We start from the raw sequence: 19480 nt of genomic DNA, 5'->3' as shown, positions 1-19480 counted from the left end.
AGAGAGCAGTACATATTTCTGTGGCAGAGATACCCATTATTCAGCTGTGCGTGGAGATGTGAAGGGGATTTAACAAAGCCCTGGGCTGGAAGAGAGAGGATGCCCTATGCCTCGACCTGCTGTCCTGTGTGCACATCCCTTTAAATCTGCACTTCAGCCTCAGCCCGGCGCGACTCCTAGAAAATGTATTGGAAGTGAAAAACAGAAGTGTGGTTGTGCGGTGAAAGGAGACTCGGGGAGCCCAGCACGCCTGCCTGCAACGGACCTGCTGCTTAATCAAACAGGCAGCAGCAAACCTGGACACAGGGAGACGATGCAGGGGCACTGCCTAATGATCAGCTCCGTGAGGTGGGGCAGCGCCAGCAGAGACGAAGTCTTGTTATGCCGAATGCTGCACACAAGGATGGAAGAGTCTTGGGCACCTCGCTGGCTTTTCAGCTGGGTACCGCTGCAGGCAGGCTGCCCGCCTCTGCCGCGGCTGCTCTCACACAGCGGCGTGCACATCCCCATCCCCATCCCCATCCCCATCCCCATCCCCTCACGTGGGATCAGCTGTACCTAAAGCGCCTCTAATATGCTTTAAGCCTGGGGAACTAAGGCACAAAGGGATTAAGAGAACTACCCAGAAATCACACGGAGGAGGATGTGTTAAAGACAGGAACTGAACTTTTATCCCCTAAAAACCTGCCTGGATCAGTGCTTAGTGGCTTGTGTCAAGCCTTTGCTGGTTGCACAGCCGCTGCTTTGGGGGCTGATAGTTTCCACTCCCCCGCACTTACAGTGCCTGGCACAGAGGAGTACCGGTGCTGCTGCAAAGCTGGCACTTGATATAACCCCCAAAATCAGTATCATTGGACAAAAAGTGGGAGAGGAGGAATACCAGTCGGACATGACCTGCCTGGGACTCCTCTGCTTCCTTCCCCTCATTATTTTCCAGCAAGGCCACTTGTTCTCTCTCTCACTTGTCAGGATCAGATGACATTTGAGTTGCGCAGACGAGACCTGCCAGGGCAAGACACGTCTGCGGTCGCTTTGGGCAGCCAACTGCCAAGGCCTTTAACTGCTCTCTTTTGATGTCCCTACAAAGTCAACCTCTGCCTCCCTGGAGATTTGTCTTGCTACCCACAGCACTTACCCTCCCAGAGATTTGTGTGTGAGCGTGTGATGCTCTCACCTTAGCCAGGCTCTCCTCCCTCAAGGAAAGGGCCAGCTAAGGATCTGGCCCACAATATCTATTTCTGACCTAACAGAAGAGAGAAGGTTGACCTCGCACACACAGGCTGCAGCTCCTGGTGCCGCTCTCAACCTCAGGTGACTGACTGCCCAGGTCCCGTGGGGCTACATCCACGTGAACCACGCTGCAAAAATCAGCTCCCTGGCTCCAGTCCAGAGCAGCACTTGAACAGGATTTAACATCAAACACATCCTGGCTGCCATCAATCACAGAGTTCATAGTTCTTAAGTGAGCCGCTTGCCCCCATGTCCTGAAGCACCGGACCAGAGCTCTCGCCCCCACAGGACTGGGGTGTCTGTAACACAGGGATTCACAGCCACGGACGCTTTGGGCCTGATTTTAACCTGCTCTGCACATTGCACAAGAATTTATATCGGTACATAAATCAGAACTAAACTCTCAAAAAAAAATTCTCATTTAATTTTCATGGAAGTGTTTCATATTCATTTTGCAGCAGTATAAAAGACAACGCAAGACATAAGAGGGAGGAACTTTTGTGCGTGTCCTTAGGGGACAGATCCCAGATCATTTAACCAAATGGATCTTGGCACATTATCTTGGCTAGGAGTGAGACCAGGTGACATCTGTGTTGAAAAAAAAGTCACGTACCTCATAACCCAAGAGAGAGGTGAATGTTCAAATGAAAGAGACAAACCTACAAGGTTTGGGAACGGTAAGCAGGCAGGTCTGGCCAGCAGGCACACACAACACACAGAGCAGTCAGCACCATGTGGTGATGGAGGAGTTGCCAGCATTCAAACCATTTTGAAAGCAAAGCCCCTCTAAATAGCACACAGGATGCAGCAGGCTCCCAGCTCAGCTGTTCTCCCCTCCCAGAGCCCCTCTGAAACCCAGCGCTGTGACCACCCCCAAGGCTCAGCTCACCTCCTGCCCTGAGGTGAGATCACAGCACAGTTAACCCCTTGCTGCGACCAGTGAAACATTTTCCTTCTGTGCAGCTCTAGTATTCCCAGAAAATGCAAAGAAATAAGATAAAATAAAACCCACTCTTGGACAGCACCATATTAACACAACACTGATACGTGCCACAGATTGAGACCAGCTTGTTTTTCCTGGGATAACACACTTGTCAACGATTTCTGAACTGTAGTCATTCTAATTAGTAAGGAACATTTAAGTCAATTGTAACAGTGTACTGCTTATTCCAATTATTATTATTAATTGGATTTGATTTGCAACTATTAAATACGGTATCTCTATAGTACCTGTAGAGACCTTTAACTCAGCAGAAAACCATGAGAAGTATTTAACACAGAGAAACGGCCAGATAACGCAAGGCTGAAATTCATGCTAGACCCATCCATCATTTACCTACTCTCTTTGTGTGCCTGGCTGATCAGTGAATATGAGACACAAAGGACTTGTTTTCCTTCATCCTCTGTTCTTCTCTCTGGACCAAAGTCCTCTCTCCTCAATTGTCCTGTGTGTATCGTGGCTGCTCAGCTTACCCCGTTCAGCGGTAGCACGGGCACGTGGTCATCATCTCAGGAGGGCAGGACAGGTGAAGATCAGAGCTGTCTAGTGAAGGAAAATGCTGCTCTGTGGAGGGTTCTGGCACTCTGCAATGTGGTTTCATCCTAATTAGGAATGAAAACTCAAGTTATCAAAACTGTCTGAGAAAAATAAAACCCAGGGATTCCCCATTTGGGGAAGGCTCTAGTGCTATCTTTGCCATGGCTCCACAGGCTCTTGTATTCACTCCTGTGGAGCCAGAACTTTACACTACTATAAAAAAAATCACTTTGAAGAGGTGTTTCTGTGTCCTACAATGTTAAATTGCTAACGGGAAAGGAAATGTATTCATGATTCAATGTGTAAAAGTAGCCTTAGAGGAATGCAGATTGTATTTTCCCTCTGCAAACATTTCATCATCCCAATAAAACAGCAGCCCCACCTTTTCCACCAGCTCAATAAATCACAGAGTATGGAAATAACAGGTTTATTGTTGTCATGATGATCATTACTGAGAGATTTTATGGTGTACTAGAGAGATGGGGGTGCTTGTTTATAGGCATGTGGTGCCTCCTGAAAGACTGTGGGACTCTGTAAAACTCAACTTACTGCTAAGTTTCTGGCTTAAAAAGAAAACTATTCTCCTGAATCAGACCCCATCTCAGTCATGATTGCATTCAGTGATGCTCCAGCTGAGAGGCTGAGCCAATAGTTCTCCAAATGAACAGCTTCTGTAAGTCATGACAATGAAATTGTACCAGTGCTGCGAGGTCTTGTAGCCATGTACCCACAAACCTAAGTAAAATAACCATAATGCTCTGATCTCTGCTTCTGCATTTGTTACTGATAATTACCACTATCGATAGAATTTGAGCTTATGACAACAATCAGGGCCATGTTATACAAGTCCTGGGTCATATTCAGAGTAGGAGGCAGTTTTTTGCTCAAAAGAGCTTTCATCTGCCATGTGCCGTTTCTGGCAGAGCTGGGCAGTTATTTACCATTTTCTATATATTCTTGGTACTGTCTGAGACACAACTAACCCCCTGGAAGAAGACTGCCTCTCATTACACTGGTACCAAGGGAGCTGGCAGCGACCACCCCCCTCTCTTTGGCATTGCCTTACATACGCCACATCATCACCTACCTATGGTTTGCTGGGACCACTCTGGGCCTAGGCTTCTTAACGGCTGTTTTTCAGCTTCAAAACCTCTAAGGAGATGCCATCTGCTGCCCTGTATCAAAAATAAAGCCAGGAACTGTCAGGCCACAGAATGCATGGCAGCAATTTTAACTGATGACTTTAAGGTCTACATGCTCCTTCCAGTGCTTGTTGTTTCCCAGACCGACGCTGACACGAGCCACCGGACAGCGTGTTTATGGGGCTGCTGTCAGCGAGAGCAGAGCTGGGGCAGTAACAAAGACAAGTTTCATGGGTGTTTCTCTTGGGCTAATGCTATTCCCTCCACCATCTCTTATCTCCGACTTTCTGGATGCAGGAGCCCTGTATTGCTCTGCATAACATCTCTTTTCCCCTCCCCGTAGGACTGATGACAAATTAGCATTTCACCCTCTGGAACGACTCCGTACAGTGAAGCGCCTGTATCTTAACACTTGGACAAGACTTTCATTTTATTGGAAATCTCCTGTGTTGTTTTATGGCCAGCTCTGCAGACTGACAATAAAGCAGGAGGAGGAGGAGTGCTCTGAGAGGTGCTCAGCGGCTCTGACTTCTGCCAACTCAGCGCTTCGCAAGAAAGCACTCAGCATCTGGCAGGATTGATCTTTCGCTTTTTTTTTTTTTTTTTTTTTTAAATTCTCCCACCTCTTTTTTACAGTATAAATTAAGTTTAATGCCACAGAAAATGTGCAAAGTTATTCAGGGCAGAGCAAGCTAATGAATTGAGCATTGTACTGCAAGAGCAACCTCCCTGCCCATCCCGCCTCTCTTTCCTTTTTTGCATTTTAATGCTTTATCTTTTCCCAAAATAGCCACAATTCTTAGACCTATTAATATGTCCTTCGTTAGAAAAAAAAAGTTCTAAAAGAAAAGATCTTTGAAAGCTGTACTTCGGATTTAATAAGCTGGACAAAACAGTTATCCCAGCAACTAGGCTGAAGAGCACAGTGGGAATGGAAACACACAGCTTCTGGTGCAGGACCGATCTTGTAGCTCTGGACTGAATACAAACATGCTTTGACTGCCTAGAGGATAATACAAGCATGACTACTTCAGTAAAATAAAGAAGATAATAAATCAGGTGCCTATTTAGCACCTATTTCACAGTAGCTGCTCTCCATCTTCCACCAGAAAGGAAAGAAATAGGGAAGGAAAACAAATGAGAGATCAAAGCTGAACTGAGATACAGGAACAGTGAAAAATCATCTCAAAACAAGACTTATGGGGAGCTCTCTGGCTGTTTTCCCCCACGTCCATTAATAATAGCTTTGCATCAGAAAGGTGTTGCTGCAAACAAAATTTGGATTCAAACACGGCTTCTTGCAGGTTTTGCCCCCAGTAGCCGGATGCAGGCAGTTGGGTTCTCTGACCAGTTGTGCACTGGTGTGATGTCCCAGGCTTGTTCATGACCTGCCTCAGTGAGCATGGAGAATCAGATACTGGAAGCAACGGCCAGGGCTGCGGGCTACCTCTGAGCTCCATGTAACAATGCTACACCTATTTGCAGCATCCGTACACTATTACAAGACACAAATCTGGAGAGGGGGCGCTGAGAGGTGAGTGACTCAGACATTGGGAAACAAATGCATCAGAGTGAAGAATGCAGAAAGATTAATCTCCTTAACTTATCAGGAAAAAATTCAAAAGATAATTTAATTGTAGTGTAAAGCACTTTCACAGGAAGAAAATATACTAAGGGCTCTCTCATCTAGCAGACATGAGCACAGAGAGGATCTCTTGATAGAAATTAAAGCCAAGCAAATTTGAATTCAAAATAAGACTTGCATTTTCTTTAAACTAGGGGCGATTAAATATTCAAACTGGAAGCAGCAGCCTCTTCATCACTTGGAGCCTCCCAATCTAGACCTGTACTTCTCTGAAAGATATGCTTTAGACATGCAAGTTACTAGTACTAGTACTAGTAGGGTAAGTGAAAGAAACTCCATCAGTTAGAATATATGATCTAATGGTCCCTTCTGGCCTTAAAACCTACAAGTCTAATGTTTCTGAGTTTCATCCTGCTCACCTCTGCTGATGCCAAAGACCGCCATGGCAAGGTACTGCCTTCACAAACAGTTGTGGCAATTTCAGATGTTACTTCCTCCAGCTGCTTTCTCTTCAGGAGAAAACAACGCTCACAGCGTCACCTGTGAAAGAAATCAGATAAAGAATTTCCAGTCCACTCCCAGGATTACCTTAACCTACACGTTAGGGTGCTTTGGACCCACCTGGAGCTCATACATTCTCTGTTTGCAGAGCTGGGGGATATTCATCGCAGCTGGGGAACATACGTGAACTGCGTGCAGGCTGGGATGAGGGGGCACCACCTCCTGATGGTGCTGCCCTCTTGAGGAGAGCTAACAGAAACAAGGACCTCCAGCAGCCACCCCCCTCAGCACACAAGTGATTATTACTTTCACGCACTGTTCAAGCGGTTCCATTAATGACGCTCGCACTTGGTTTGATATTGCTCAGGAATGGAGGCAGCTTTAGAACAGATTATTGCTTTCCGCATCAAATTAGCGACTAGAGTTTGGGCGTTCACTGGCAGGAATATCTTTGCATCTTTTATATACTCCTGGGTGGCTTCCCCCTGAATCCAGATATCACATCATTTGTTTAACTTACTGAATAAAGTAATTAATACTGGGGAGTTCTGACTGCTTGGCAGAATATGCTGTTACAGCTAACAAATTTTATGTCTTTAGGCTTCACAGCGGAATTTGATTTAATTTGTCCCAAGGTTAAGAAAGACAGGGAGGAAATTTGATAGCTCCAGATCACACATTCAGAGCAATTTATCATCTTCGCCATGTGGCATGGCCAGACATGACTTCCAAGTTAAGACAGTGGTAGAAGTTTACCAGTTCATCTTTGCTTTAAACTTGCATTCATCCATCATCAGACACCAGATGTCCAAAATGCACTGCATCTCCAGCCACTGGTAAGGAGAGCAGACACCACATGAAGTTATCCCCAGTATCGTGGTGTGACTTTAGTGCCTTTTGGATGAGGACCCCAACATTTTGGAATTAGTTAACTAGATGATTAAAACCTACATAATCCCAAGGAAAGGCAGGGAAGCATCTTTAGGACTTAAACTGTCCACTTCCCTCTGCTCAGCAGTGGATTTGGGAGCAGTGAGGCTTCCAGAGCTGCAAAAACTTGCACAGCAGTGGCCTGACCAAGATCTCATGGAGCGAAGAGCAGAGAGTTTTCTACTCTGTGAGTCATACACCCAACCAACAGGTCACACTCAATTTCCAAAACAGGGACTACAGCATTGTAATGACAGCTTCCAAGAGGATGTGTATGAGGCTATAGCTTGTGAACAGCATTATGCAGCAATTATGTACCAAAAGAGCTCCCAGATGTGCGTTGAATGTGGTAACAAAATGTCCCAGTTTATGGCATTTTCTCCCTCTCTCCCTCTCTTTTGTCATTGTCCTTTAGGAAGTGAAAGTGAAGAATAAAGCTCTATTTTTAGAAACAAGTCCAGGTTCTAAAAAGAGAGCAAATTAAGCGCAAAGATTTTCTAGACAAAGGGGAATGGCACACTGCAGGCCAACTCAAACATCCCTGCGGGGCCAGACCCACATCCCCAGTGTCGGCGGAGCTGGGGCTGTACCCACCAGAGCAGCACCCAGCTGCAACACAGGAAAATCAAAGATGGGAAGGCAGACCAGAACCAGCTCTCACAGAAGTGCCACCCTGGAGAGACCTGAGCAGGTTTACCTGCCCTTTCCCCTGCACATGTCTAATTGGGAACTGTATTTGACTCTAACTTACCTTTGCGACAAATGCTTAAATTAGCCCGGTCATGTTGCCAATGATTCACAGAATACCTTGAAGGGTACAAGCCACTTACTTGTAAGATCTTCCTAAAGGTTAATTCAATTTTGAGGGCTGATTTCGGCATTAGGTTTCCACTGCGGTTTCCCTGAATGGCTTCACATGCGAACCTCTGGATGAGACAGAGCCATCTGTCATTATTTCAAGTTAACAAGAAGCTGGGTGGAAAACAAAAGGAAAGCATTGTAACATACATGACAAGAAGTTAAATTAAGTCATCTAACAAGTTTGGAGAACTTGGATTACAGAGATCACAGATTCTACTGCAAGATCTGAACGAATATCACTCATCTTTAAATCCGTATCTTGTAAGACACGGGGCTTGACTCTCTGCTCCCTCTCACGGTCAAGTCGTCTGGGACTCACTCTGATCTTGCCCCAGTGCCCTCAGCAAGGTACCAAAGCATCACCATCAGCTCACCATTAGTGGTCTCCCAACCAGGTCGCTCCAGATTTTGCCACAGCAGTACGTCTGCCTCATCAGGAATAGCAGCTCTGTAATTCACGCTTGTGCCAGAGCCAGCTAGGGCATGTGTCCAGGATCCTGACTCTAATTACTTATGCTGCCCTGCTCAGGCAGTTCCTAACATGATTTATTTTAAGGATGACAAAAAATGATTATTGCTGATCTCTTAAAATAACTATCTTTCTAAGCACCTGGCAGTTTAAATCTAAAAGCATGTAACGGAGGGTCCAGATCCTCATAAGAGACACAAGCCCTTCAATTGAGTGGGCAGTCTGGGACACAGCGGCACATTTACGGCAGTCTCCTTATTAATGCCTGTCAGTAAGGCTCTTCTGCAGGAATCTCTGTGCCTCCAAGGCTGCAAACCTTGCCCTAATACTTCCCCATCACAAAGACCATGCATGCTGTTCCACGTTACATACTACACACTGCTTCTTAAGTCTTTTTATCCCATTCAGTTTTTTCTCTAATCGTCTTTAGGGGCTCTTTGGGAGACAAACAGTTTTGATTTGTATGTACAACCACCTAGAACAAGGAGTGCTTGGATTCTCAGTCCAAACGATAAATAATATTTAATATAGTCCAGGCATGACTAGCCAGTTTCTACCTAAAAATGTCAATAAAGCAGGGCCATATTGATGCAGAGAGACATAAAATGTGAACTCCTTCAATACATGCACTTATTTGTCTCAGTTTGTAAGGCTAGGAAGAAAAGAGCTGTTAGCAGTGAATAGTATTTTATTAGCATCATAAACCCCAAGAGCAAAGTTTGTGTCACAGAGAACTGCACATGCATTTGAAGACTTAATTTATGTTTTTGACTCCTTTTTTTTTCAAGCAAGGATACAACGTTAGTTAAGATAAAGACTAAAAGACTCTGGATACACCTTTGGATGAGAGGAATCCATGCAAAAGGTAAACCTACATCCTACTGACATCCTGTCAATTAGCAAGAATTCAGTAGCATTGGTACATTAACTACTAGTATATATTTACACTGCAAAGGTGCATGAGAGCTTCAGAAAAAATACCATTTCACATTCTGAGCAACTGGTATCCTGAAATGCCAGCAACCTCAAAAGGAAAAGCCCAGAAGGAAGAGACTTATGGTGGTGAAGGGACTTGCTGAGGAACTCCAACAAGTTACCAGTGGAAAATGAGTGAAAATAGAAAAGAAAATGGGGCTTTTGTCGGCTTTCCACGAATTGGACTCTCAGTGATAAAGAAGCAGATCTTCAGCTGGTGCAAAGCTGCACTGACAGGAGATGTACGCTGACCTACAGCACCTGAGAACCCAGTCCTGCCACAGCTGGCTTCTGCCACCGCCGAGACCCATCTCCACTGCAAACACTTCAAAATGAGGGGGCAAAACTCCTCCAGCTCTTGGTCACTCTCCTGCACCCCTAACAGTGCTTTCATTTTTCAAGATGGGTCAGGTTTTTGATGATGATACAAAATAGTTATTGCAATACAATTGCAATCAACCATTGTTAATCAGCAAATTACAGCTTTCCATGCATTACAAAGCATTTAAGTACCAGCTGCTTATTCTGGTATATTTATGAGGTAACAATTCTGCAGAGCAAGTTCTACATCCATTACAGAGCAGTTAAGTCTCTGTAAATATGGCTTTAATGACCAAGGAGCATTTATTTAAGATTCTGTAGCCTGCCTGTTACAGTGAAGCGAAATTAGACGTGTAGGTGAGTGCTGTAGGCACAGCACTAGAAGTTTTATGACAAAAGAAATAGGCTGCACAAGTAGCTGTGAAAAAGCTGTTCTGCAGGGTAGAGGATAAAACTGAGCAGCATGGTGCAGGTTTTTCAGCAGACTGCGACTTGCTGCCTATTGAGCAGTAAAAGTGTTTGTGGCTCTGAGCAGCAAGGTGAGACAAATCTCGTATGTCACAGCACAAACACAAAGGCTCGGCAAGTTCAGGAAAGAATGGCTTTCTTGTGGGAAAATGTTCCCCTGCTCTTCACTAGAGTAAGGCCAAACAAAACTTCAGCTCTGCAGAGCTGTAGCGAGGGTTTGAGATCTGGGGAGCAGACCCAACACAGCTCTGCTGTCTTTGTCTTTAGGGTTTTCTAAGCACAGCCAAATGATCGCTGTCTACAGAGTCAAAACTACCCCGAAGAACAGTCTGCAGCCCCAGTTAAGGCTTTATGATATTCCTAATTACTTGCCTTGTGTTGGTGCCTAGGGAATCCTCTGCCCTTTCCATCATGCTCTTGAATCCCGCACTGTGCTGTTTGCTGTACAGGCACCAGACAGAAGGCAGTCCTGCCACGGGGACGTTGCTTTTCAGAGGAGCACAGTAAAGAACTTTTTAAGATGTGATTTGCGTAACATCACAGTCAGCTTCACAAGTGTTAACGGTATAAATCTTCAAGGCATGGTGAGTCAGCCACATGCACGGCCATCAGCCCACACTAAAACAAAACCAGGGGGTTCACCAGTTCCTGTCTCTCCTTCTGAAGGAGAAAATAGCAATTTACTTGTCCCCACTCCTGGAAGGGGTGCAGGGAAAGGAATGAAAAAAGGATTGGATTCTACTTTCCTTCCACCTTGAAACTGCAGGCATTGCTCCTTTTAAATGCCTCATTGAAGAAAAGTATTGTTTCTTTTCATTCCCCCATCTTTGCAATTTCAACTTGTTTCCTGTTTTGTTTTCTTTTCTCTCTCATTTCACAACTTTTAACCTTGCCTAGCTGTCCATCTCAAATAATAATGAACTCTTTCGTCAACCAGGGAAGTGTTTTAAAGCTCTAGCAGTTTTATTTTCTAAATGACACCACAGGAGAAGACAGAAAGGAAAAATTAAATTAGAAAGGTTGTCAGGAGTTGCGCCTCTACAAAAACCATTAGCTGCCTCTTCCTGGTGAAAGGCAAATTCTGCTGCCAGATCCATAGACTGATCCTGCAGTAACCGGTAGTGTTTACAAAATAATTAACTGCAAGTGAGGAGAAAGAAGAAAATAAAAAGTATGCAAGGCTGTTAGGCTGCATTCTCCAAGAACGCTTGGTCCCAACAGACCCATGTTTCAAGTTGTGAAAATATGTAGTGCTTCAGTATGTGGCTGAACAAAACAGCGACTGCCACTGGGTGACCCAGAAAAAGAGACGAGTAATGAAGTTGTCTTCCTTGTGCTTCAGGGCTGAACACAACACAGACTACTTTGCAGCCTCAAAAGCAGGACATGGGCAGAAAAAACCAAGAGCAACATATAAAACTGATAAGTGAGAGAGTACTTATTTTAATTATAAACCGGACCAAATAAATTAGAAATTCAATTACAATGCCATTCACTGACAAGCAGTTCAAAACACTCAGGCTATTAGTGGCACAAATTAACTGTAGAAGATAACAGGATTTGTGGGGAGCAATCCTGTACCCTAGTTTTAATGAAAATGTTAAGGTTGAAGTGAGGCCAAGTATGCATTTTGGAAGGACCGACCCACCCACATTTGTATAATCCCCCTGTTAAGGCACATGCCTCCACCTCAGGACCTCAAATATAGCAGGTGTTGAGGAAACGGGATTACAGCTACTGCCTGCTGATGCCCATGCCCACGGCAGGGTCCATGGGCAGAAGGCAGGGAGAATTTTCTCCCTGAGGAGAAACAGGGAAGTAATTAAAAATTTTTTTCAGAATGTTTTTCCGGAGCTCATTAAAAATGCCTGGATTTTGGAAAAGACAGAGCTGCTCTACTGTATAGGCATTTGTGTGGTTTAGAATACTCATCAGCATTGACAGAAAACAATACAGCCTCACCTCAAGCACAGCAGCAGGACTGAACCTCATTGTAAGCACCCGTCTCCCCAGGGAGGCCAGATGCTGCCCAGCTCCATGGATGTAAATCCCTTGGCTATTAAAAGATGTTTTAAGTTTGGCATGACAGAAACCGAGAGCAAGGTCTAAAGTCCTGAGTTCCCCCTAGTTTGTAGCTGGCTGCCTCAAGGAGATGACCCCACAAGCTACAGATTATTAAATCACATTCCTTCATGCTCCTCCTAAAGGGTTGATATCCCGAGTCTCTCTCATCCTCCCAAGCTAACCTAATATGAATAATGCACAGCTACCTGTGGGTCATTGCTTACTGGACTGTGGCCAAAGAGCTCTCTCAGCAGATCAGGAGCCAATCAAGTTCATTTCAATATTTATTTTTAATCCTCCATTCTGAAATTATAAATGTTTAATGCCATGCTCTGACTAGGAAAGCAAAGTAAAACCAGAGGAGAGACTGGGCCAGGCCAACCAACTCTTTCACGCTAATTGGCACCCAAGTACTTGCTGCTCCTCATGCCTCTTAATATCCTCAGTGAACACAACTCACTTACTTGAGGCCTCCAAGAGCCTGCGAGGACAGAGGTCAGAGCTGAGAACCACGAGGCAGGCAGGCTCCGTTCCTGAAGGCTGTGAGCTGAGATTACATTTTCTGGCCCGTACAAGCACTTGGCAGAACCACCACGGCTCCGACCATGCCCGCCCTGCTGCGGTGCCACGGAGGCAGCAATCCAGTCCTGCCGACCTGGGAAGAAGAGAGGAGGACAGCAAGGAATAAGAGATGTAAGTGAACTGAAGATGGAGGAGAGCAGACTGAAAAGTAATTTACAGCTTGCCCAAAACCCACCTGTAGGCTTCCCTAATCGTGATTTAAAGACAGGCACCCAACTCCTACCAAGCAGCACGAGTAACAAAGGCTTCTTGATGGGGATTCTGTTTTCCAGGGAGAACCATTTAATAAGTTTCACTCAGGAAGTCTCTGTTCCCAATAAAGACTTAACAAAGTTAATTAGACTAAACAGTAATTACCGTGTCTCTTCATTGTTCAATTATCTTGCTGAACTGGTGTTTCCTGATTAATTTTCTGATTAAAATGTATTAAATTGAAAAGTGCTTGCAAACACGAGATGACAGGTTCTCTCCCGCGCAGCAGGATTTCCGGAGGTCAGAAGGCAGGGGGAGGCTGACACCCGCCTCACAAATCACGCCAGCTCCGCACAAAACACAGCCAGAGGGCAGGACGAAGACAAAAAGCTTCATGGAAGCGCAGAGACAAGAACCCGGGACCCGGTTCAATGCACTTTGCACTAACACCTTTGCTGTGTGCTCCTCCAGCTTACAGCTCCCCCCCACGTGTTGGTGGTGCACGTCTCCTTTGCCTGTCTTCTGCTCATCCATGCCAGGCTGTCACGTTCCCCTGCCATTTGACCTTTCTCAGGTCTCTCGGGCCCTAACTAGTCTCTGTGCATGACTGAGGTACGGAGCAGCCCGCAGCTCTGCAGTGGAGCTCCGTGCAGCTCCTTGCTGGCAGCTGCAGGGCTGTGCCACACGGCCTGGTCTGCGGCACAGGACGGAGGTCCCGTGGTCACAGAAACCTCTTCCACCAGAGCCTGAGGTTTGGGCTCCCAAGCTCTGCCCTTGCCAGCTCAGAGCTGTGCCTCCTGCCTGTAAAATGTGACGGCGATGCAAGCTACGCTCTCCTGCCCCCGACTCATCAGGGCAGCCAGCACAGAGGAGCGAGTTCCATGGCTGAGCTCGGAGCACGGTGTCCAGCTATCCTCACCAAGGCCTCACCCTGCATCCCTCAGACCAGTTCTCCTGGTGTGACCAATCATGGATGACCTTAAAGAAAATTCAGACCCTCAGCATTTTACAATCTCTCAGTGGAAGGCGTCCTCACAAATGGCACTTAGGAGCCAAAACAATGCTGCTTTCCAGATGCACTGCTTTAGTATTCACTCTTTGTAATCCAGCAATCACTGGCATTTTGATCATACCTCCTGATACCATTTGCATATCTTTTATAAGACAAATCAGAAAACTAGATTAATTTTTCTTTCTTCACTTTAATATCACCTATGGCTGGGAGGAAACAAACAAATTCATTCTCTCCTTCCCCAAATCCTTGTGATTAGGTTATGAGAGCCCAAGACTTATTACAAATTATATGAAAGGACACAGCTGAGCCCAATTCCCACAATGGGCTTATTTTGCCTTCCATAATGCTAGTAATTCTTGATTAAGCCCCATCTAGCATGAGGCAGGAAGTACGAGACGCACCATGAAGCTCCAGTGTGACTGACACCAGAAGAGCTCAGCTCTGAACGAACGCACAGTTGTGCATGGGAATCAGTGGGCTCACAGCAGACGATTTAGGAAGCACAAAGGAGGTTTCTTCTCTTTCTGCTTGCACTTTTGGAAAATCGAGACACAGCTCATAGCTGTTGGTGAGGCCAAGCCAGCCTTCTGCACAGCATTGCCGAGTTCAAAAGGCTGCTGCTGACGGAGGCTGCGCAGGGGTCTGGGTCTCCTTGCTGAAAGGTAGAGGATGGGCTTTCACTTTTTGATGTTTGTTCTTGCTCTTAAGAAAGGCATATATACGAACGTGGACTAACAACGCTAATGTTTTGGGTTTTCTGCTGCATGATATACCTTGTCTTGGTCTATTTCAAGTCACACTGATAAAGACTAAAGCTGAGATTCAGACAGGGAGTTAACTTTGTTTATGATGTACTAAGCCTCTGAAAAGAGCTGCAGCTCAGCTAAGAATAAGCATCTATCCAAGAGCTAACAGCTTAGACCTCCAGATAAAACACAGACAGAAAAAGCATTTACAATAGCTTCATCAAACACCGTTATACTGAAACTGTTTTTACAAACATCTGACATTTGCCACAGGTGTAGAGTCATTCCAAAGGCCAAGACAAAAAATAGAAGTCTAACAGCCCGAGTAGGTTTTGTGTTTTTTTAATAATAATCTAATCATAAGTAATGAATCAAAGCGCTCCCTGGCTCCTAAGCTATGATTTGGCAAACAACTACAATTATAAAGCCCAAACCTAATGACTACATTTTAACGTAGCCCTGTGCTTAGCAGCTTACAGTAACATTTATCCTGCATCAGGCTGAAAGGAGATGTCCGTGGGGAGTTAGCTGTGAAATGTTTGATTTCAAAAGCCTGCGGCAAGTCGATTCATGTCTATTTAATTTTTCCAGGCAGTTTCACTGGAATGTTGTATATAAATCAAATACATGGCTAGCAGCGGAGACGTACCAAGTTGTGGAAATACTGTATGATTTTAATTAAACTACATACACAAATCAGGCAGTAACGAAGGTGGAAGGGGAGAGAAGGAGAATTGTTTCACCCTGGACAAGCCAATATTTTTATGCAGAAAAACAAATAACCATTTATTGTGAAAAATCTGCTTCCAAAAGCAGTGTTTTGTCATTGTGCTGATACTTGTAATCAATTTAAACCTGGCTGAAACTGTGCTTGAGCACAGAACACAACACAGCCTGCAATGGAAGTTAATTAGACCGTACCAGCTCAGCCGTGCCCATCCTCTAGTTGCTGCCCAACTTCATGGGCTGTGTGAAGCAGGTTGTTCCCCAACAGTCGCGCTGTAAAGGCAGTATCGGTAACCAGGGTTCTGCCAGTGGTTACGGGGCCGTCTTCTACACCACCCTGGCACAGCAGCAATGCAGAGCCAGCAGCCATCGCCTGAGGGGGAAACTAAAAACCCTTTTCAGCCACCCCTTGCCACCTTCTGTGTCTGCTGGGAGTCATGCTGAAATCGGTAGCATTCAGCAACAAGGCTGGACAGAGCCATGAAGCAGACAGGCTAGTAAATGGGAGAATAAGATGGAAGCAGCCATCCAGCAGCCTCTCAGTTAAAGGTCAGGACTTCTGGAATGGGGCCCTGGTAAAACTATTTTTATTCTTTTCTGCCACGGGACTTGCTCTTGAAGATTCAGGAGCAGACTGAAGCTTCAGTGTTTTCTCTACAGAAGAGGGAGGGTTCTAGAAAATCCCAAAGTATCAGGGTGGAGTTCCTTGTCTACCTTAGCTCTTAGCTGAATAAGCCATTAAGCAGTGTACATTTACTTTCCCCTCTCCCCATTCCCTGTAAAGCAGAAAAAACAACCATGCCTAATAACTAATAGGCATTGCAAGGATAAACACATCAGATAGCAGACACTAAGATAATGTGCTCTATAAATACCTTGGATAGATAGAAATCTCCTTCCCTACCTAAGGACTAGGGAAATATGAAAGTTGTCTGCTTGCAAAACAAAGCAATATACCTAATAGCATTCAACAATTAAATCATTGCCTTGAATTGAGAACTTGTGCTTGTGCTTACAATACATCTGTACTACAATAGGCTGAAATGCAAAGGAATTACAGTAACAGAAGTACTGCAGCAACCAGCTGCACGAGAAGTGACACAAGAAATGAAACGTGGCACGCATCGCACAAGGCTACACTGAGGGAAGCCTCTGCCCCACGCAATCTAGGGCCTCGGCAGAGAAGGCAGAGCATGTGTAAAGAGATCCTGAGGCCAAGAGGATCAGAGCAGCAGTGGGTCACTGCTGTTGCTCACCCAGGACACCTCCTGCTGCCCTCCTCACAGACCTGCACCAGGCGGGTCGGATTCTGACCAGCGCGCACTCCAGGCAGGGAACTGCAGCCGCTCAGCCCATCGACTCAAAGACATCTCTTATGCAGCGGGGACCCATCAGCTCCAATTAAAGTCGCAATATCCCAAATCCTGTGAGGTTCTGTGGTGCCGAAGCTGTAATGAATTTTGCAGGGTTTTTCTCCTCCTTTTCCCCACCTCAATCATCCTCAACTACTGGGCATGAATAATACAGTAACGTGTTGCCTGGTGATTGCTGTTGTGTTTTCCTTTACAAAAGCATTCAGGGAAGGAAGCAGACTAGAAACTGCCTGAAGGAAAGGGTTGTTTAAACAAGGCTACCAAGGGGCTGGGGTTCTGCAAATGCAAGATGCTCCAGGGGCTGATCACGAGTCCCAGGAACGTTTGTTAAGGCACTCAGAGCCCGCTGCCCGGTCTCCCAGCAGAGCGTCTCTGCAAACGCGGTGCTTGTCTCCCCACGTAGTGCGGCACTGGAAAGGAACAGGGGTCTTGGTTTAATCCGGTGTGTGTAACTAACACTGCTGGGTAAGGTGCTTCACCACCTTTTACTACAAAAACAAATAGGGCTGTAAAAAAAGAAGAGGCTCATAAACAAAAAAAACCACACACGCTATTTGGAGCTGAGAAGGTTTTTTCCTTACTCTAAGTCAAGCAAGCCCAGCCCCCAGAACGCTTCTAGCTGGTGATATGGAGTGGAGCCAGGTTACATCTTCCAGGATAGGTTTGTTCCCATCTGAAAGAAAAGCTTCCAGCTTTTAACTCTCTACAGCAACAAGGCTAGAGGCAGGTGTTTTTAAAAGAATGCAAAAGAAGCCCCCTTCTCCGCTTTGAAAACCACATCTAGCCCTCTCCTGTCAATGCATGCAGGCCCAGAAAGAGTACGTTAAAGAATTCAAAGACACACTCCATTCAGAAGCCAATGCAGCGTGGGTTTCTGAAGTGGCTGATCACCATTCTTGAATTGTCTTCTTGGGCCAATTATATGCTGGTCGGAAAGCAGCAACTTCAGCGCAGCTACTTGAGACTCAACAGTAGAGGCAATAAGCAAAAAATTGGATGTTGGTTCTATTCCTTGCACTTTCTAAAATGAATCATGCTGTGAACCATCTTGAACGAAAGGGGCTCAGTTTCTGACCTGTGGATAGGCTATACCCTGACACTTGTCTAATTGCCTACTTAGATTGCAAACTGCACTTTGGGAGGCTTTGCGCAATGCAAAGAACAGTCTCAGCTGTAGCCTTTAGATAACACAGCAATACAGACAAATAGCAGAACTAAACGCTCTTGGAAGGTATTTACCCCTCTAATCTAATGATACTGCTTTGTACAGGCATGATGTACTTAAATACAGATAGTGAAGCACTGTATCGTACTGTAGTGCTTCAGCGAGGAAAGGAAAAGCAGGACAAGTTGCAATATTCCAGGTCCAACCTGATCCCATCCAAGGGAGCCATTAAGAACAGGAATACTTCAATAAGGAACAAAACCTCAAGGAATAAATGCTCCTGGTATATTTAACGATGCACCAGCCTCCAGTGTACGCAAAGAGCAAGGCAATTAATAAAGTATATTTAGCACACTAAGCTGAGGTGTGCAGCTCCCACAGTAGCTGAGATACAGCAATTTAAATAACATTTATCTTAAAGATCAGCCTGGCTGTGACTACAGCTGGCGAGTTCCGTCTGCTGCTCTGCAGATGTGCTGCTTTTCTCACCGGGGGGGGCACTCACTCACTGCTGCATCCGTCCCCAGAGAGCTGCAGCTCTGGGCTGCGACGGTGGGTGCAGCACGGAGCAGAGGGCTGGGATGCCGCTGAACTAGCCCAGGTGCCTCGGGTGAGGAAGCCGCCGAGAGCTTGCGGGCTGTTCCCTGGTCTGTGCAGCCTGGAAACATGAAGGGAGCAGATGGTGCTTTTCTTCCACTGCTCAGTCCTCATCCAGATTCGAAACCAAGAAGAAAAGATGCCTTTTCCCCAAAAAAAAATTAAAAAAGGATATACTGAGGTTCTCCAAGCCATAGGATGCTATGGATGCAAAGTTTTCACAGTCTCATAAAACAACTTGATGAAATTTGTGAAACACAAAGCCACTAAGAACACACACACTTGTAAAGCTGTATCTTAACTCAGGTGTTCAGTAGGTATCTGAATAGAAATAAAAAACCCAAAGCCCTTTAAAATGGTGTGAAACTCTTGGCCCAAATCCTTGCATTGCCACACTAGCTGTGTCACGGCATCCCAAAAGACATCAGCCACCCTGTGCAGCAGCCTGCTCTGCAATGCGAAGCCCTGCCTTCCAGTATGGAGTGTGACCTTTCCAAGCACAATTAGATTAAAATGGTTTAAAATATACGCAGAGAGACGAAGAATAGACAGTTATTTCTAGTGAAAACGGAAATTTGAGAAATTATAATAAGCCTCATGTTTCAGTGCTGAAAAGACTAATTATGAAGGTTAAGAGCAAGACCTGCTTGAGTGGGTTATTCTGCTATTATTGCTCCCATACCCCCTGTGAGTAGCTGAGGCTGAGTCAGAGGGAATACAAACAGATGAGCACGTTTCTCCCAAAAAAGTCCCACTTCTTACCTCTGCAGCAATGATACCAATTGTCCCACAGAGACAGAAAACACCACGATCACTGCTCTGACCCAGTACAGGAAATACCACATCCATGGAGTTTTCCAGCAAGTACTGCTAGGGAAGGGGCACAGAGTTTGCCTCCTCAGCAAGCTGAGCCTAAAGCCTTCAAATGCTTTATACAAATGCTGTTATACAAGAGTTATTTTTTAATTTTTTACTATTAAATATCATTAGTCTTTATGACA

At 45.4% G+C, this 19480-nt stretch overlaps 1 protein-coding gene across 2 annotated transcripts in view; it reads right to left on the bottom strand.

The window, feature by feature from the left end:
• Positions 1-13137, bottom strand: part of LOC118255661 (gap junction beta-5 protein-like) — an 89019-nt gene extending 75882 nt beyond the window's left edge. Inside the window, exons 1-6 of one of the 2 annotated variants that reach the window (XM_050715222.1) lie at positions 12841-13137; positions 12548-12738; positions 7756-7851; positions 5914-6034; positions 3855-3942; positions 2704-2832 (exon numbers count right to left, since the gene is read on the bottom strand). The gene's annotated coding sequence lies outside the window, so the exon portion shown is untranslated. Of the gene's footprint in view, positions 1-2703; positions 2833-3854; positions 3943-5913; positions 6035-7755; positions 7898-10391; positions 10561-12547; positions 12739-12840 lie in introns of those variants that run through there. The other variant, XM_035562009.2, reaches the window with a different exon arrangement.
• Between the last annotated feature and the right edge of the window lie 6343 nt (positions 13138-19480).

The sequence above is a fragment of the Cygnus atratus genome, chromosome 23 (genome assembly GCF_013377495.2).
Source record: "Cygnus atratus isolate AKBS03 ecotype Queensland, Australia chromosome 23, CAtr_DNAZoo_HiC_assembly, whole genome shotgun sequence".
Taxonomy (NCBI): domain Eukaryota; kingdom Metazoa; phylum Chordata; class Aves; order Anseriformes; family Anatidae; genus Cygnus; species Cygnus atratus.
The sequence above is the reverse complement of the archived record's forward strand: the minus strand, read 5'-3'. Positions and strand labels throughout refer to the sequence as shown.